Here is a 17,019-nt window from a genome sequence, read left to right as displayed (position 1 = left end):
AGGTCACCCAGCTTTCTACCCATCTTATACTTAGTATAATAGAGGTCACCCAGCTTTCCCACAATCTTATACTCAGTATTATGGAGGTCACCCAGCTTTTCCACCATCTTATACTCAGTATTATGGAGGTCATCCAGCTTTCCCACCATCTTATACTCAGTATGATGTGTTCACCCAGCTTTCTACCCATCTTATACTCAGTATGATGTGGTCACCCAGCTTTCCCAGCATCTTGTCAGTATGATGGAGGTCACCCAACTTTCCCAGCATCTTGTAGTCAGTATGATGGAGGTCACCCAGCTTTCCAGCATCTTATATTCAGTATGATGGAGCTCACCCAGCTTTCTACCCATCTTATACTTAGTATAATAGAGGTCACCCAGCTTTCCCACAATCTTATACTCAGTATGATGGAGGTCACCCAGCTTTCCCAGCATATTGTGCTCAGAATGATGGAGGTCACCCAGCTTTCCCACCATCTTGTACTCAGTATAATATGGTCACCCAGCTTTCCCACCATCTTATACTCAGTGACTGGTAGCCTCGGGGAGCTGTATAGTATATCTATACTGTGCAGCTGAAAACCATATCATCACAACTGTGATAATTGGTTCCCTATAAAGGAGCACTCCAGCCCTTACTACCCTCCTCACATCAGTGCAGGGACGGTAGATGGCAACCCGGGCCTGAACTTCCGGCAGCAGTGATGTTCCAACATTTCGGATAACGTCTCCAGCCCTTCTGGTAATTTGTGACAGGGAATTCCTACTGCTCTGTGTGAAGGGGCCAGAAGTCACTTTGTCAATGTAAGTCTATGGGACTATGGTTCTGTGTCAGCTATGAGCTACCCCATAGACTTATACAGGAAGGAGATCTCCGACCCCTTCACAGCGAGCAGTAGGAATTCCTTGTTTACAAATGACTGGAAGGGCTGAATGTGTTATCCGAAGTGTCAGAGCATTGCTGCTGGAGGAAGTAGAGGTCCGGGTGGCATCAACCTTCCTTGCACTGATGTGGGAAGCGTAATAATAAGTGAGGGCCAGAGTGGTCCTTGAAGGATGGGCCGCTAGCCGGCTACTCATGGGCCACTGCTGTGTGCTTGCCCCCCAGGCTAAAATTTGCCAGCCAGCCCCTGGGTAGTACCCACCCCCAGACACACAGGCACCGGACCTTGGTAGAACTGGTATGAAGTGGAGGTGCAAGGTCTGACGTAAGAGATGACAAAGTCCCAACTTAAACAGTAGTTTAACTTTACTTGAAAAGCTTCAGTGCAATACACAATATAACAAAACACGGCTTACAGGCTTCTAGTGCAAAAATACAGTATTACTTTAGGTAGGCCTTTGAGATAGGCTGATCTGGGGATTACTCCCTCTTCCTTTCCTTTTGGGGGTGACTGTCCTGACTGGAGAATTCTCTGCGTAGACAAGGGTTGGTTCTAATGTCCAGTTACCCCCACTCTAGGGTTTAACACATCATACTTGCTGTTAGAATCTCTGGATCAGAACTAAACTTAACTAGGTCAGAACTTAGACTCCTCTAAAAAATCGTCTGAATTAGGAAAGCCCTATCTTATATAGGTTGGTGTGACAGGAAGCAAGATTGAGAGAGAAAGTGGTGTATGGAGTGTAAACACAGTTAAAGGAAAAGTCCAGAGAAAAATGTTTATGAAAGTATTGTATTGCCCCCCAAAAGTTATACAAATCACCAATATACACTTATTACGGGAAATGCCTATAAAGTGCTTTTTTCCCTGCACTTACTACTGCATCAAGGCTTCACTTCCTGGATAAAATGGTGATGTCACAACCCGACTCCCAGAGCTGTGCGGGCTGTGGCTGCTGGAGAGGGTGATGGCAGGGGGACACTGAGGGACACAGGACACTGGATTGACACTGAGCATCCCTCTGCCATCATCCTCTCCAGCAGCCACAGCCCGCACAGCACTTTATAAGCATTTCCCATAGTAAGTGTATATTGGTAATTTGTAAAACTTTTGGGAGGCAATACAATACTTTAATAAAAAATTTTGCTGGACTTCTCCTTTAACCCTTAGGCAACCCTGGACGTACCCGTACGTCCAGGGCCGCCTCACCACGCTCAGAGCGGGGCCGCGCAGCGGCCGCGCTTTGAACCGCCGCAGTCCCGGGTGCTGCTCGTAGCCCGGGACCGCAGGTATTAGCGGGCACGGTCTGATCGCCGTGCCCGCTAATACAGTAATTGGATGCAGCTATCAAAGTTGACAGCTTCATCCGATTACCGAATGCAGCCGTTCCCTGGTGTCTAGTGGGGAGGATTGCTCCTCTGGGACGTTGTCCCGGAGGAGCAATCCACACATCTTACCCCTTCCGGGGTCAGCGCCGTAATGGCGCTGATCCCGACTCGGCACTCGATTGCTTCCGGCTGCAGCAGCCGGAAGTAATCAATCTGCCTATCTCATGGATCTGTGCTGCATATCTATGCAGCACAGATCTCAATGAGAGATCAGTGCACTTATGCTAGAAGTCCCCCAGGGGGGCTTCTAGTATAAGTGTAAAAGTTAAAATAAAAGTGTTATTATAAGTAAAAAGCCCCCTCCCCTAATAAAAGTCAGAATCACCCCTCTTTTCCCATGTTATAAATTAAAATAAACAAATAAATAAATAAACATGTTTGCTATCACCGCGTGCGTAATCGCCCAAACTATTAATTAATCACATTCCTGATCTCACACGGTAAATGGCATAAGCGCCAAAAATCCCAAAGTGCAAAATTGCGCATTTTTGGTCGCATCTAATCCAAAAAAATTGTAACAAAAAGCGATTAAAAAGTTGCATATGCGCAATCAAGGTACCGATAGAAAGAACATATCATGGCGCAAAAAATGACATCTGACACAGCCCCATAGACCAAAGGATAAAAGCGCTATAAGCCTGGGAATGGAACATATATTTGTTTAAAATGGTTTGAATTTTTTACAGGCCATCAGATACAATGAAAGTTATACATGTTATATATCGTTGTAATCGTAATGACTTGAGGAACATATATAACAAGTCATTTTTACCCCAGGGCGAATGGCGTAAAAACGAAAAACCCCAAATAAAAGAAATGCGTTTTTTTTTTTTCAATTTCACCACACTTTGAATTTTTTTCTGGTTTTGCAGTATACTTTATGAAAAAATTCAGCCTGTCATTGCAAAGTACAATTAGTGACGCAAAAAATAAGGGCTCATGTGGGTTTCTAGGTGGAAAAATGCAAGTGCTATGGCCTTTTAAGCACAAGGAGGGAAAAACGAAAACGCTAAAATTGAAATTGGCAGGGTCCTCTAAGGGTTAAAGGGGTAGTGCGGCGGTAAACAATTATTCACAGAATAACACACATTACAAAGTTATACAACTTTGTAATGTATGTTATGTCTGTGAATGGCCCCCTTCCCCGTGTCCCACCCCCCCCACCCGTGTACCCGGAAGTGTGGCGCGCTATACATACCTGTCACGTGCCAACTCGTCTCCGATCTTCAGTCAGCGATGTCGTCTTCGGCCGAATCCCTCCGTCCGTCCTGAGTGCCGGCTGCCTTCTGCCGCTTCATCGGCTGCTCAGCCGCGATTGGCTGAGCATAACTGTGCTCAGCCAAATCACGGCTGAGCATATGATGACGCTTAAGAGGGCGGCCAGCACTCAGGACGCTCGGAGGGATTCAGCCCGGCCGTCCGAAGACGACATCGCTGACTGAAGATCGGAGACGAGTCGGCACGTGACAGGTATGTATAGCGCACCACACTTCCGGGTACACGGGTCGGGGTGGTGGGACACGGGGAAGGGGGCCATTCACAGACATAACATACATTACAAAGTTGTATAACTTTGTAATGTGTGTTATTCTGTGAATAATTGTTTACCGCCGCACTACCCCTTTAAGGTAAAGTAGGACTGCAGCTATGCACAGAGGAGTGAGACTTCTAGTGGCTGGAGTGGAAATCAGCAGCTACCAGCACTTGGTGTGACACCTAAGAGAGTTACTTTATCTGGGTGGTATAAAGACTCAGGCTGTGTTCCCACGTTCAAACACGGACGTGGATTGCCTGTAACAGAGTCTTCCCCGCCCGGACAGCATCTGTAATTAGATGCTGGGAGTGGGGGAACTGTAAAGATATGCGGCGCCCTGTAATGACAGCGCTGCGCAGCTGATTCATTACAGCGCGGCGCATATCTGTACAATTCCCCTGCTCTCAGCATCTTATCACAGATGCTGTTCAGGCGGGGGAGACTCTGTTACAGGCAATCCACGTCCTTGTTCCGTGAGGAACAAGGAACGTGGGAATACAGCCTTAGGGACCCACCTGTGGTTGGACAATACAAGATCATTGGCCACTTTTGTGAGGGCAGTTTCCTTGAAGTTGTGAGGGGCTGAAAGCGAGATTGTAGATTGTCCAAAAGTGACTTGGATGAAAAGCTGGTCGATGATTGATTGGAGCAGAATAAATAGAATCTGGTTAGGAGACCAAGGGTTAGCAGAAATTAAACCAGTGCTCACAGAGATGGGGATAGTATGTGCAGTAGCGGATTATAATAGGTCCTTTTCGGGCTGTAGCCCGGGGCCCTGAGCTCCTGGGGGGCCTGAGGCCACCCAAAAAGACTTATACTTTCAGAAGTGTTGTCTCCTGGCTACAGTTCTGCAAAAATGCTGCTTTTTACTATAATTTTGCACAAATCAGGGCATTAGAGATGAGCGAACCGTCTGGAAAACTGGGATACAGACATAGCCATAGGCTGTATCCCAGTTTTCTAGGCGGTCCTCAAGCTGTATCCACCCTCTCCATGGAGCGGCAGACAGCGGGAATAAGAAGCCGAGAGTTCAGGTTCAGTTTGACTAAACCATATAGTTATGGTTTAGTCAAACTTTATTGAATCACATAACACGGTACTGGTTAAAGTACAATGAGCTTAATGAAAAAAAAAATCGACTATAAGAGAGAGGATGATTAAGGAAGAACTAAATAATTGAAGAACCAAAAAAGAAAGCAATATTCTCAAAGGACAACTGCAACCCAGCAATACAGTTAAGACAATGACAGACTCACATACAGCATATACAAGACAAGGGGACATCACTTTCAAGTACAGCTCATTGAGGACTTTCCAGAATGGTGAAATAACCTAGCATTACCAAAAAACATACAGATTGGTGCCCCTCTGATGCACCAATCTCTGATGCACGTGCTGCCGGGGGTAGGACGGGACACCCCCGGCAGCCGCACATCAGCCGAGGGCAGAAGGGGGCTGCAGAACAAGAGAGGCTCGACGGGGGAGCGGGTGGTTAGGTAAGTTATGTGTCTTTTTTAATTTTTTTTATTTGCTTGCATGGAGGAAAGAGGGGGCCATCTATAGGAGGGGTGGAGGGAGAGGGGGCCATCTATAGGAGGAGTGGAGGGAGAGGGGCCATCTATAAGGAGGGGGAGAGGGGGACATCTTTATGGAGGGGGAGAGGGGGCCATCTATAAGGACAGGGGAGAAGGGGACATGTATAGGAAGAGGGGAGAGGGGAGCCCTCTATAAGGAGAAAGAGGGGGCTATCTATAAAGGGGGAGAGGGGGCCATCTTTAGGGGGGCTATCTATAAGGGGGGAGAGGGGGCAACATAGGGGGAGAGAAGGGCCATCTATAAGGGGGGCAACATAGAGGGAGAGGGGGCCATCTATAAGGGGGTGCAATATAGGGGAGAGGGGGCCATCTATAAGGGGGCAACATAGGGTAACAGGGGGCCCTTTATAAGGAGAAAGAGGGGGCTACCTATAAGGGGGGAGAGGGAGCTATATATAAGGGGGGAGAGGGGGGCTATCTATAAGGGGGGAGAAAAGGGCCATCTATAAGGGGGCAACATAGAGGGAGAGGGGGCCATCTATAAGGGGGTGCAACATAGGGGGAGAGGGGGCCATCTATAAGGGGGGGCAACATAGGGGAAGAGGGGGTCTATCTATGGAGGGACAACATGGGGGAAGAGGGGGCCATCTATTAAAGGGGGCAACATAGGGGGAGAGGAAGCCATTTATAAGGGGGGAAACTATAAGGGGGACAACACAGGGGGCCATCTATAAGAGGGGATACACAGAGGGGCATCTAAAAGGAGGCTACACAGAGGGGGGCATATACTATAAGGGTGTCACATAGAGTCAGCCTACCCACTAAATAAGGGTGTAAAGGGGCCAATACAGATGTGCAGTTTATAGAGAGATAAGAATGGTGCCAGAGTGAGGAGCCTAATATCTCTGTCTGGCAGATTCTGTGGATTCGTGGCTCGGAGAAGTTCTAATGGCCCAGGGCAGATGGAGAAGAAGATGAAAATGGAAAAACTCTGATCAGAGAAGACGTCCCCTGTGAGTCACCGGATATAACTGCACTGTAATGTATATGATGTACAGAACCTGTGTAGAGCTGTGTCCACCTCTATATGACTGGATGAGGTGATAGAGTTTTGTGTATAGTGGATCGTATTCAGTAGCACCAGTGGTGTTAGTCAGTATGTGGTGGTATTAGTTAGTATGTGGTGGTATTATTCAGTAGCAGCGGTGGTGTTAGTCAGTATGTGGTGGTATTAGTCTGTATGTGGTGGTATTATTCAGTAGCAGCGGTGGTATTAGCCAAGTTGACCTCTCGCACCAGGGCCCAGGAGACAATAGCTACATCCCTGTATCCAAGCAATTTGGAAAGATCTGTTCATATCTCACCAGGGTGCTCCCAATACGAAAACGATTTAATTTTTTTCCCTGAGGCTTACAAGAGACCAAAGCTCTGTATGTGAATATAAAGACCCCAAGACATTGCTCAGGATCTAATGTGCCATTTTGTGGAATGCCAGTGGCTTTTCTATTATTACATGAAGATATGGGGGGAGATTTATGAAAGGGTGTAAATATACACCTGGTGTAAACTGCCCACAGCAAACAATCACAGCTCAGCTTTCAGCTCTGGTAAAATATAAGAGGAGCTGTGATTGGTTGCTGTGGGCAGTTTGCACCAGGTGTATATTTACACCCTTTCATAAATCTCCCTCATGGTGTCAAGAAGCCATCAATGGCTAAACTATGGACTTTTCATTTCTGCAGTATATTAGCTATGTCTGGGCCTCTTTTTCTTTCAAGAGTTCAGTTGCGCTAAAGCGCACCACATGAATAGTTCATCATTCCATTCCTTAAATCCTTAGTGAGTCCCTATAACATACTGACCAGGTCCTCTGGAAAAAATAGACGTTCCTTGTAGCCAGTAAACGATCTCCTAGTTTCCCTCTATATATTCTGACATTCAGTGGTATGTGTTAATGGGCAACCATGCAGTGAAGGACGACTACTTTTTGGAGTCAATGCAGTAATCTTTAAACTTTAAGACTTTGAGAAGTGAGTTATCTTTTACTTTTGTTTAAAGGGGTACTCAAACTGAAGGAATGCACAGTATTTAGAGAGAATAGGAAAATAGCAGTTAGTTTGAATATTACTGGTTGTGGATAGAGATGAGCAAACCAAATCTTAAGAACTGAGATTCGTTCCAAACTTTGCAAAAAGTTTAGTTTGGTTCCAAGACAATCTTTTTGCACAGGTTGGAACAAGTTCATAAATGTGGCGGCCTCACAATAAAATACAGGTCTCTGGTATCTCTAGCCTGCTCAACCAATCACTGACAGAGACCGGACAGCGCTGCAGCCAGGGATTGACAAGAATGACAGCCCTCTTAGCCAATCACTGGTTGTTCCATCTCTGTCAGTGAGTAGGCTGAAGACAGCTGGAGGAACACCAAGATACAAGGACGAGACCAGAGATGAAGGACGCCAGGGGAGTGTGGACAAGTAAATAGAGATAGGTGAATTTGCAGAACCACATTAAAACAGCTAACAGCCTGCAATTGTTTAATAGTTGGGTTCGGGCAAACTCGAACTTTGCCTCAAAGTTCGTCAAACCTGCTAAACCAAACTTTTGAAAAGTTTGCTGATCTCTAGTTACTAGGTCTTTCTGTTATATGTTTGTTAAAGTGTTTCTTTTCTTTCGAGTTTCTTCTTCCATGTATACTTTTTTTGTCACTTCATTATTGGAAGAAACTTGTATACTGCACGCTCCCAAGTACTAACACTGATTGTTTTTAGATCAATAATATAGCTTTACTTCAGATGTATTTACTTATATCCGGACAGTCCTGATTTAACTTAATAAATGAGAGAAGACTAAGGCTCTAGACGTTTTGTGCTGTAGTCTCCTGCATAATTTCCACCACGACATTCACACATAATTTACTGTACGTCTTTTACAAATCAAAATATCAGAATCATTGGGAATTCAGGGTTCCCGTCACCCTCATCCTTCACCTTCGTTTTCCTGAAATCCTCTGATTTAATAATATGTAAATTAGGCAGCTTGGTGCACTGGGGGTGGGACAGCAGCCCTTGGTGCACTGACCTGCCCACCTGCCCATCGCTCCTGATGAATATTTATCCAGCACTCTGTAGTGGTGTGTGGACAGAGCAGGGCTGGCTTCAGCGCCTGGCTTATTCGAGCAAGTGCTGGAGCCCACAACACCTCTAGGGGCCCATTACCGCCCAGCATAACCTGTCAGCCAAAATAATAAGGGCTTGACCCAAATGTTTTTGTCCCCTGCCATTGCATTGGGGTCAGTATTTGGGGAGTAACCAGTATATGGGGCAGTATTGAGATTTGGGAGGGATTGGCAACTATATGGTGCACTATTGGGGGCTTAACTACTATATGGGGCACAACTGGGGGATTTTAGTATATAGGTCAGTATTTGGAGGGATTACCTACTGTGGGCACTATTGGGGATTAACTACTATATGGGACACTAGTACAGGATTACTTACAGCATGGGGTAACTACTGTGTGGGGACACTATTAGGGATAACTAATGTGGGGGGGCACTATAATAAAGTAACTTCTGTATGGAGCACTATAAAGGGGTATTTTTAAAGGAGTTAATACTGCATGGGCCACAGAAGGGAATATTATTACCATTTAGGGCACAAGTACAACTAGTAAGGACCTGTGATAAAGAAAAGAAAGGAAAAACAAGTAAAAATATGTTTCTTAACTCTCACAGTTTATACAGACTACTTCGCAAACTTTAAGGGGTGATTCCACATTTTAATTTATTTTATTTAATGAATTCTCTTAGCCTTTTACATGCTGGTAACAACTAGAAAGTACATGTCCACCTACATAAGGTGAGTGCTGCTGGACACACATGCTCAGTCACTCCGCACAACCATTTTACTCCTCTGTTCATTGTAGAGCAAATTATAGAAATAGCTTTCTTCCCTTTATACCATGCACCATGAAGTATAAATAACACATTACCTATATTCTATCCATCTATACGAGGCATTGCGGCCCCTCTTCAGTGCAGATAGGGTGTTGGCTGACTGAGGAAAGGACAATAACCGCCAAACAGCTGTCTGCATTTGGGAAGTCTTTCCTTTTGCTGAGACTGTTTGGCTTGGCATAGATCCCCAGTCAATGCTCTCAGTCCCCTAGATAAAGTGAAACACTGGATTGAAGGGAGACGGCTTTGCCTAAGTAGTGTGAGAGCTATTTTGCATATCCTTTCTTATCAGAATTTCCAGTGGAGCAGAAATGGCCTTTAAGTTTTCACATGACTTTATGATGGACTCTCCTTAAGGAGAACTAGTATCCCTTTGCCCCTAATTTATTGGACATTTACTGGAGAATAAGGTGCTTAACCAGTGGATATGAGAACACAGGAGGGCTGACAAAACTCCTCAACTCCAGGCTTGATAGATATAGTTTTATTTTACAGTCAAAGCATCTTTGTCCTGCACAGCTCACCCACAGCCATGAATGAAAGACGTATAGAACAGATCTCCATTCAGTCATGTCTAGCAAACATTTAATGTGAAAGAATGCATATATGCTTATATGCTAAAAGGTATTTTAGTCATTTACTGCCTTTTGCTATAAAATATATATTACATTTGTGTCCTTGTATTTCATTTTATTATTATTTTTTTATACATAAGATTTGGAAACCAACATTCATGTTTGTCATGTTTTCCGGTCTCAGACCGCATTTAAGAACATCTATGCTTCAGATTGTAAGAATAAATATAGGTTTACACATTGGATTTCTCTTCACATAATTCAGTACATTTACTAGAACTCCATAGTACAAACAATAAATAATATTTAAAGTTTTTTACAATTTAAGAAAGTCCACGTTTTACAAGGCTTACATCATCGTAGTGCAGTACTGCGTCATACTTCTGTGCACAAGTCACTTGAGTGAAGGAGTTGTAACAATATATTATTTTGAACACATAATTCATGATGTATAATATGATTTTTCTTTCCATATGACGATTCTGTGCATAAACAGAGAACTGTAAGGAAAATGTGCGCTTTACTATTGTTATTCTTTTGGAAGAAAATTTGGATTAAGCCATCTTCACACGCCATCAAGCCATCTTCATCTTCATTACTTTTTAAAATGCTTTGTAAAAAAATATCATGCTTTTCACACGTGTGTGTGTGTATATATATATATATATATATATATATATATTTATATATATCTTTGTTTAAGGGTTTTTCTTGCTTGTTCTTCATTTTGCTTAATTTAAAGTGTACGTGTCACAAAAGTGTTTTTTTTTTTAAATAAAATCAACAGGGGTTGTGATCATAAGAAGTTTTGCAAAATTTTCTATGCTTACATCAACTTTATAAATACAGCCAAACTATGGTCCATGCTCCCTCCGTGCTGATATTTGGTCTTTTCTCAGTTAAAAAAAGAGACCAAACACAGGAAGTCCCAGTCCTTTGTGCGCTCACACAAGGAAAGACACCTGTTCATCATGCAGGGTGTATATCAACTGAGGGCAATTAACGTGGGCTAATTATATATCGGCACAGAAGGAGCATGAACCAGAGTTTGATAGGAAGAGGAACACCTAGTGGTCATAAGTATAATGTTAATTTAAACTTAGAAAACCTAGAGGTTGTCTAAGAAAAATTTACTTTTCCCCTCTCCACAGGACAGGGGAAAAGTAAGAGATTGTGGGGGGGTCGGACCTCCTTGCCCCCTGCCGATCTCTGTATCAGGTCCCAGCTCCTTTGTTATGAATAGAGCTATGGGTAAGGCACGTGACCTGTCACTCTAATCATTTTTTATGGAGGTGCCATAAGAATAAAGCCGCCGGTAAGCACTCCATTAGAAGGAATAGGAACACAGGTCACATGCTGTACCCACGGATCTATTCCAAACAAAGAAGCCAAGGGTCTTATATGGAGATTGGCGGGGAGGACCGGAGGCGGGACCCTTGCAATCTCTTACTTTTTCCCTATCCCGTTACTTTCCCGGCCAACCTCTTAAAAAAAATGAATAAAAAGAGTATGATACAAAACTGCTTACGATCACAACCTCTGTTGAATTTGTGACAGATAAACTTTAAATTGTGTTTTTTATTTTGGCATCCTAAAATCCTAAATAGTGGCTTATGGAGAAAAATAAAGAAAAAGCCATACCCAATGTATGCTATGTTTTTAGGGAAAAAATGGAAAAAATATAAAAGCTGTATACATACACTTTGGAATAATTTGCCATATACATATGGCTGCAGCATACTTGACCAAAAAAAACAATGTGAATTTAACCAAACAATTAACACTATGAGGGAGATTTGTCAAACATGGTGTAAAGTGAAACTGGCTCAGTTGCCCCTAGCAACCAATCAGATTCTGTGAGGAATTAAAAGTGGAATCTTATTAGTTGCTAGGGGCAACTGAGCCAGTTTTACTTTACACAGTGTTTGATAAATCTCCCCCTATATCTTCATGGAAATATAGACCATAATCATCACATAGAATCTTCTGTTAAAGGGAAACTCCTTAATAAAAATTATCTCAAATTAACTGGTTTCAAAAAGTTATATAGATTTGTATTTTACTTCTATGTAAAAATATCCAGGCATACAGTACTTATCAGCTGCTGTATGTCCTGCAGGAAGTGGTGTACTCTTTCCAGTCTGACACTGTGCTCTCTGCTGCCACCTCTGTCCATGGCAGAAACTGTTTAGAGCAGTAGCAAATCCCCATAGAAAACCTATCCTGGTCTGAACAGTTCCTAACATCGACAGAGGTGGCAGCAGAGAGCACTGGAAAGAATCCACTACTTCCTGCATACATACAGCAGCAGCAGATAAGACTTGAGATTGTTTAAAAGAAATAAATCACTAATCTATATAACTTACTGACACCAGTTAATTTGAGAGAAGAAATGCAGGCATTCCCCTTTAAGGTTATTATACAGTCTTTATGGCCTATTCCTGCTTATCTATCTTAGATTGGTAGGGGTCTGACTCCTGACACCTCCACCAATCAGCTGTTTATGCTTGTATGAGCATTGCAGCTTCTTCCGGGTTTACCTCAGTGTTGTCCCATTCATTTGAACATCCACCACAATATCTTTAAAATGTTGGTCGATGGGGGTGCCAGGAGCCCTGCCAATCTAATACCAATAGTTTCTCCTCAGGATACACTATCAGTTTTTAAAGGATGGAAACCCCCTTTAGGTCCATTAATAGAATATTTGCATCACATTAATTTGTGGACTGTAATCTGTTTTGAATTGTGGACTGTAGTCTGCTAAAATTTGAATTAATCTGTTAGAAAATACATGTAATTAACCACTTAAAGGGGTCATCCAGTAACTGAGCCAATCTGTCCATGGGTCTAAGCTGGATGTGAACAGGGACGCCTATTTAAATTTTAGAGCATAAATATCAAAGGACTATCACCAATTTACATTTACAGTATATTCTATCTAACTGATTATCTAGGGATTAATGACCCAGGACAAGAGTCTGATTAAAACAGGTTGAGTTATAGGCTCCCTCTCTATTACATTCAGAAGCACATAGCAGAACAACATCTGGATCACATTCACATTATACACAGAAAGCTTTGGACCATGTGTAATACAACAGAAATGTTACTTTTGCACGGATTTTGAGAATATTATCTATAATCCCCTATATGTGTGGTTTGGACCTTAGAATTATAATTAACTTCTCATTTTACAATTTCATTATAAATTCTCATTAAAGCCATAGTCAAGCTAAATTTTCTTTTCTTTCAAATAAACTGGTGTCAGAAAGTGCCAGAGATTTGTAATTTACTATTAAAAAAAATCCTTAGTCTTCCAGTATTTATCAGCTGCTGTATGTCCTGCAGAAAGTGATGCATTCTTTCCAGTCTGACACAGTGCTCTGTGTTGCCACCTCTGTCCATGTCAGGAACTGTCCAGAGCAGTAGCAAATCCCCCCAGAAAACCTCTCCTGCTCTGGACAGTTCCTGACATGGACAGAGGTGGCAGCAGGGAGCACTGTGTCAGACTGGAAAGAGCACACCATTTCCTGCAGGACGTATAGCAGCTGATAAGTACTGGAACACTTGAGATTTTTTTTTTGATAGAAGCAAATTACAAATCTCTGCCACTTTTTGGCACCAGTTCATTTGAAAGAATATGTTTTTAATTGAGTACCCCTTTAAGTCTTATATTTGATGTAATGTTACTTTTAGGAGGGTTATTGGAAGCACCTGTGATAAGTTATGTACAGAAACGCATGAGCCCTCTCCCATCAGTAGATAATGCCGGGGCTACACTGTGACTATTTGTAGCACTTGATTGATTTTAACTGTTTAGTCACAGCTGTCATTTATTAGATTGCATAAAACTCAGTGTGGACTATGGACTGAATCTGTAGCTTCGGAGTTAAAATGAATCTTGTAGCGCTATAAATAGTCTCAGTATAGCCGTAGCATAAAGCTATATTATGTATGGCTTAGATCAAGGCTGGCTCCAGGTTTATATGGACATTTGGGTGTTAGAGCCTTATTCACACGTTCCATAAATCTGTCCAGAATTGCAGATGAACAATTACAGACAAACTTGGGGCCATGCACACACACATATAGGTAGCCCACCAGGTAGTTAGCCCCCCAGTAGGTAGTATGCCTCATCTCTCTGCAATCACTATTTCAACATACTTTCTGCAGCCATTGAGATAAAGATTTGTTTATCTCTTTGGACTTTTTGTTAGCTTATAGAGGCTAGTGCTTACTATGAGTCTGCATTTAAAAGCTTCTCGAAAAATTGTCCATGCAGTCATTCACATGATCTGTGCCGTGACCCGCACCATAAAAAAATAGGACATATCGCGGCCCGGATCACCCACCACCACCTGGCAGCAGAGGTGACCGGGGAGCATGATGTGCGCTCCTGTCATCGCATCTACTACTCACTTATTCCCCCATGCTGACCGGCTTACATATTCACCAGAAGTGGCCTGGGCTACGTTGCCTTCTTCTTCCGGGAACGTAGTCCCAGCCACTTCCGGTGAGGGTGTGTAGCCAGCCTGAAAGGGGGAATAGGTGAGAAGTAGATGCGATGGCACACCTCATGCTCTCCTGTCATCTTTGCTGCTGGGGGGATCAGTTCCAGGCAGGACGGATCTCAGCACGGATCGTTTGAATAGGGCATTAAAGGGAACCAGTCAGCTCCCCAGTACCTTGCAGCTGCCGGGCACAGCAAGCATGAGTAGTTGACAGGATACTGGAGGTAACATGACTACATGCTGCTACAGCTGTGCCCCCACGCCTACTTATCTGGACTCAGGAGCAGTAATTCAAATTGCTTAGTTTGAAGATGCGGCCTCACGGGAGTCTGACAGACACAACATCCATTCAGATACCAGGTACCATTGATCATTTATAAACCATAGGGGAACTGAATGGTGCCTGTTAACCCGTGATCCCTTCCATAGATCAGAGTATAATCAGAAGGGAAGAAGAACTTTCAATGGGGCACCTGACAAATTGCAATTAAAGGGGACCTCCATGTAAGAAAATTTTGACCCTTGAAGCTTGTGTGTAATAGGTTTCTATTACATGAATTGGGCTGTTTGTCAGCAGCACATCCTGACTCACACCCTGAAGCTGCTGAAAATCCTCCCTGCCTGCTCCACTCTGTCTCCACTCCTCTGTCCTCCCCCTCCCTTCTGAGACACAAGTCACATGATCTCTTTCTCTTCTGTAGCCAGGCAACTGTAACACCTTATCTGTAACCCTGCCCACCATTGACATCACATAGTGATCACATGAGAAAAGCAGGGAAACCCTCTCTCTTGATTAGTACAGGGGAGAGAAGACACGCTTGATCTCTCTCTCTCTCTCTCTCTCTCTCTCTCTCTCTCTCTCTCTCTCCCTCCCTCTCCAGTCTATTTATGTAGATGAATGGATGGGAAACAACTACAGGGGGGGATATACAGCATGGGTTCCCTAACTGTGCAGAGGGGTGGGTGTATACAGTATGGTCAGAAGGACTACAGAAAGGGGAGGGTGGTATTACAGTATGGGGAAAGGACTACACAGTGGGGAGGGTGGTATTACAGTATGGGGAAAGGACTACACAGTGGGGAGGGTGGTATTACAGTATGGGGGAACAACTACAGAAGAGGAGAGAGGAATACAGTATAGAGGCCTAACTACAGGGCAGTGAGAAATTTGTGCCGTGAGAAATGTGTTCCCCAGCTCACTGTCAGAGTAGATTTAAACTTCTGTTGCAAAAGGAAAGAAAAAGTCTGCCATTTTAGGCATAAAACCAGCATCAGTAAATTCCCCCCTTATAATTCAGATTGTACCCATAGCTAAAATCCTCTCCCAGATTTTGAAGTCTTACTAAACTGTATATTATGCACCATATCCTTCCTGACTTAGTAAAAGAATGGTTTGTGATAATGTCATCCAGTGGAAAAAGGAATTCCAATAATAATGGTGTCAAAAAGTTATGTAGATTTGTAATTGACTTCTATTTAGAAATCTCCATTCTTACAGTACTTAGTACTTTTCAATACTAGTACAGTACAGTACTAGCTTTTCTTTCCAGCCTGACACAGTGCTCTCTGCTGCCACCTCTGTCCATGACAGGAACTGTGCAGAGCAGCAGAGGTTTTCTATGGATCTTTGTTGCTGCTCTGGACAGTTCCTGACATGGACAGAGGTGGCAGCAGAGAGCACTGTGTCAGACTGGAAAGAATACACCACATCCTGCAGAACATACAGAAGTAAATTACAAATTTATATAAGCGAAACCAGTTGATATGAAAGAAAAAATGTCACCAGAGTACTCCTTTATTGAGTTCTATCCAACGAATGCACTGCATTGTTTAATGTTAAAAAGAAAAGTGGGAATTAAATCAGTCCATTAGGTAATGTTATATAGGAAACATTGTTAAGTGTTTCCTATATTACATGTACCAAACTCTTTACCAATTTCAAATGCCCCTTGAAGGAACAAATGGACTGTATCACAAACAGTTTTATTTATTATTTAAAGGGGTAGTTCATTAAAAAAAATCAAATCAACTGATTCAAGCAAGTGACAGAGATTTGTAATTTACTTCTGAAAATTTAAAGTCTTCCAGTACTTATCAGCTGCTGTATGTCCTGCAAGAAGTAGCGTCTTCTTTCCAGTCTGACACAGTGCTCCCTGCTGCCACCTATGTCCATGTCAGGAACTGTTTAGAGCATAAGCAAATCCCCATAGAAAACCTCTTCTGCTTTCCAGACTAGCTGCAGGACATACAGAAGCCGACAAGTACTAGAAGATTTTTCTAATCTTTTTACTAAAAAAATGTTTCTACTTGAGATTTTCTAATAGAGTTAAATGACAAATCTCTGGCACTTTCTGACTACCCCTTTCAGGATGCATTCTAGAAGATTCAAGAAGTTTGTAGAACAATCCTGTGGCATGACATCATAGTATGTGCAGAGATTTAATAACATGAAAGGAAACTAGTCTTCTTTAAAAATCTGGTACCTTGTTCTTTTAAGTTACCTTTTTACTGAAATATGAATGGTGCATCCACATTGACACACTACTGGAAAAGGAGTTTTATGTGATCAGAATACCAGATATACACCACCAACAAACACCAAACTGATCCGATTTTTGTAATAATGTAAGTCA

The sequence above is a fragment of the Dendropsophus ebraccatus genome, chromosome 6 (assembly GCF_027789765.1).
Source record: "Dendropsophus ebraccatus isolate aDenEbr1 chromosome 6, aDenEbr1.pat, whole genome shotgun sequence".
NCBI lineage: Eukaryota > Metazoa > Chordata > Amphibia > Anura > Hylidae > Dendropsophus > Dendropsophus ebraccatus.
Note: the sequence above shows the minus strand (reverse complement) of the source record.